The sequence below is a fragment of the Girardinichthys multiradiatus genome, chromosome 1 (assembly GCF_021462225.1).
Source record: "Girardinichthys multiradiatus isolate DD_20200921_A chromosome 1, DD_fGirMul_XY1, whole genome shotgun sequence".
In the NCBI taxonomy this organism is placed as follows: Eukaryota; Metazoa; Chordata; class Actinopteri; order Cyprinodontiformes; family Goodeidae; genus Girardinichthys; species Girardinichthys multiradiatus.
The window spans coordinates 13,262,960-13,266,970 of NC_061794.1; positions in this window are offsets into that span (position 1 = coordinate 13,262,960).

Genomic DNA, 4,011 nt, shown 5'->3' on the forward strand with positions numbered 1-4,011 from the left:
GCAATAAGCTCTGTCTTTAGTGGTCTGTCCCCAGGAAATTACCCCTCCCCACAACCCTGTGAAAGAATTCAGATTTTGAAACGGCTTTTTGTCAGTTTAGGCATTTAAAATCTAAAGTTATTATCACATAATGCTCTACCAGGTCCTTCATAATGTGAAAGTGTATATTTGACAAGGTTATGATTGAAATCTATAACTTATGAAGTTTATTATGTACACTTTAGAAAGGTGTTGATGTTGGGGAGCATAGGTGTAAGAGTACTTCGGTCATTTTACCAGAACCAAAAAACACCAATTTAGGTCGACAGCAAAATTATATTGCCAAAGTTATCAAGTGAAATATAGGTTATTAAAGTCATTTTTTGTTAATGCTCCTAAACATTTTACTATGCATCTGATTCTGTAGCATACAAAATATGATCACTAGCCAAGTCATGCATTTGTTTATTTTATTTTTTTCTAGCTACAAAATATTCCTCAGTTTGAGCATCACAACTTGGACGCCTTATATGTCAAACACATATACAGGTCCTTCTCAAAATATTAGCATATTGTGATAAAGTTCATTATTTTCCATAATGTAATGATGAAAATTTAACATTCATATATTTTAGATTCATTGCACACTAACTGAAATATTTCAGGTCTTTTATTGTCTTAATATGGATGATTTTGGCATACAGCTCATGAAAACCCAAAATTCCTATCTCACAAAATTAGCATATTTCATCCGACCAATAAAAGAAAAGTGTTTTTAATACAAAAAACGTCAACCTTCAAATAATCATGTACAGTTATGCACTCAATACTTGGTCGGGAATCCTTTTGCAGAAATGACTGCTTCAATGCGGCGTGGCATGGAGGCAATCAGCCTGTGGCACTGCTGAGGTCTTATGGAGGCCCAGGATGCTTCGATAGCGGCCTTTAGCTCATCCAGAGCGTTGGGTCTTGAGTCTCTCAACGTTCTCTTCACAATATCCCACAGATTCTCTATGGGGTTCAGGTCAGGAGAGTTGGCAGGCCAATTGAGCACAGTAATACCATGGTCAGTAAACCATTTACCAGTGGTTTTGGCACTGTGAGCAGGTGCCAGGTCGTGCTGAAAAATGAAATCTTCATCTCCATAAAGCTTTTCAGCAGATGGAAGCATGAAGTGCTCCAAAATCTCCTGATAGCTAGCTGCATTGACCCTGCCCTTGATAAAACACAGTGGACCAACACCAGCAGCTGACACGGCACCCCAGACCATCACTGACTGTGGGTACTTGACACTGGACTTCTGGCATTTCCTTCTCCCCAGTCTTCCTCCAGACTCTGGCACCTTGATTTCCGAATGACATGCAGAATTTGCTTTCATCCAAAAAAAAGTACTTTGGACCACTGAGCAACAGTCCAGTGCTGCTTCTCTGTAGCCCAGGTCAGGCGCTTCTGCCGCTGTTTCTGGTTCAAAAGTGGCTTGACCTGGGGAATGCGGCACCTGTAGCCCATTTCCTGCACACACCTGTGCACGGTGGCTCTGGATGTTTCTACTCCAGACTCAGTCCACTGCTTCCAAAGGTCCCCCAAGGTCTGGAATCGGCCCTTCTCCACAATCTTCCTCAGGGTCCGGTCACCTCTTCTCGTTGTGCAGCGTTTTCTGCCACACTTTTTCCTTCCCACAGACTTCCCACTGAGGTGCCTTGATACAGCACTCTGGGAACAGCCTATTCGTTCAGAAATTTATTTCTGTGTCTTACCCTCTTGCTTGAGGGTGTCAATAGTGGCCTTCTGGACAGCAGTCAGGTCGGCAGTCTTACCCATGATTGGGTTTTGAGTGATGAACCAGGCTGGGAGTTTTAAAGGCCTCAGGAATCTTTTGCAGGTGTTTAGAGTTAACTCATTGATTCAGATGATTAGGTTCATAGCTCGTTTAGAGACCCTTTTAATGATATGCTAATTTTGTGAGATAGGAATTTTGGGTTTTCATGAGCTGTATGCCAAAATCATCCGTATTAAGACAATAAAAGACCTGAAATATTTCAGTTAGTGTGCAATGAATCTAAAATATATGAATGTTAAATGTTCATCATGACATTATGGAAAATAATTAACTTTATCACAATATGCTAATATTTTGAGAAGGACCTGTACAGGGGTTGGACAATGAAACTGAAACACCTGTCATTTTAGTGTGGGAGGTTTCATGGCTAAATTGGACCAGCCTGGTAGCCAGTCTTCATTGATTGCACATTGCACCAGTAAGAGCAGAGTGTGAAGGTTCAATTAGCAGGGTAAGAGCACAGTTTTGCTCAAAATATTGAAATGTACACAACATTATGGGTGACATACCAGAGTTCAAAAGAGGACAAATTGTTGGTGCACGTCTTGCTGGTGCATCTGTGACCAAGACAGCAAGTCTTTGTGATGTATCAAGAGCCACGGTATCCAGGGTAATGTCAGCATACCACCAAGAAGGACGAACCACATCCAACAGGATTAACTGTGGATGCAAGAGGAAGCTGTCTGAAAGGGATATTCGGGTGCTAACCTGGATTGTATCCAAAAAACATCATGGCAGAATTAAATGTTCACCTCAACTCTCCTGTTTCCACCAGAACTGTCCATCAGGAGCTCCACAGGGTCAATATACACGGCCGGGTTGCTATAGCCAAACCTTTGGTCACTCATGCCAATGCCAAACATCGGCTTCAATGGTGCAAGGAGCACAAATCTTGGGCTGTGGACAATGTGAAACATGTATTGTTCTCTGATGAGTCCACCTTTTCCCCACATCCGGGAGAGTTACGGTGTGGAGAAGCCCCAAAGAAGCGTACCACCCAGACTGTTGCAGAGTGAAGCATGGGGGTGGATCAGTGATGGTTTGGGCTGCCATATCATGGCATTCCCTTGGCCCAATACTTGTGCTAGATGGGCGCGTCACTGCCAAGGACTACCGAACCATTCTTGAGGACCATGTGCATCCAATGGTTCAAACATTGTATCCTGAAGGCGGTGCCGTGTATCAGGATAACAATGCACCAATAAACACAGCAAGACTGGTGAAAGATTGGTTTGATGAACATGAAAGTGAAGTTGAACATCTCCCATGGCCTGCACAGTCACCAGATCTAAATATTATTGAGCCACTTTGGGGTGTTTTGGAGGAGCGAGTCAGGAAACGTTTTCCTCCACCAGTAGTGACCTGGCCACTATCCTGCAAGAAGAATGGCTTAAAATCTCTCTGACCACTGTGCAGAACTTGTTTATGCCATTCTCAAGAGGAATTGATGCTGTATTGGCCGCAAAAGGAGGCCCTACACCATACTAATAAATTATTGTGGTCTAAAACCAGGTGTTTCAGTTTCACTGTCCAACCCTTATATGCCACAGCTGTAGAATCGACAGTCCATCACAGGGCAACACAGAAACACACAGGACAGGCCATGCACACACCCATTCAAGCCTAAGGGCAATTGAGAGAGACCTAATAACAGTCATGTTTTTGGACTGTGGGAGGAAGCACAAGGAAAACATGCAAACTGCATGCAGAAAGGCGCCCAGCCGGGAGTCAAACCCAGAACCTTCTTGCTGCAAGGCAACAGTGCTACCTACGTGCAGCCAACGTCTCAACCCATTGTTCAATAAAGCCACCAATATTGGACTCCTTAGAGGCACCTATAGATTATGTATAGAGCATTGGACTTTTGTCCAAAGGTGGTAAGTTGATCCTAAATATGTAAAAGATAAATAAGACTAGACACAGCAGCAAAAGCAACATACCCCATCTGGATGAGTTTTACACCTTTCGTAACAATATAGTACACAGTACACTATATAAAATGGGGAAACTCATAAGCAACACATACCTTAAAGATGTTAGAACTTGATTTTCCTCATGTTTAGACCCTCGTGTGTTTTTGATACACCAACATATTTAGCAGGATGGGAAACAGTATGACAGCATGTTAACATACTTAATGAAACAGTTTACAAATCATTTACACAAAACATTGAAAGAGGTCATTTGCATGA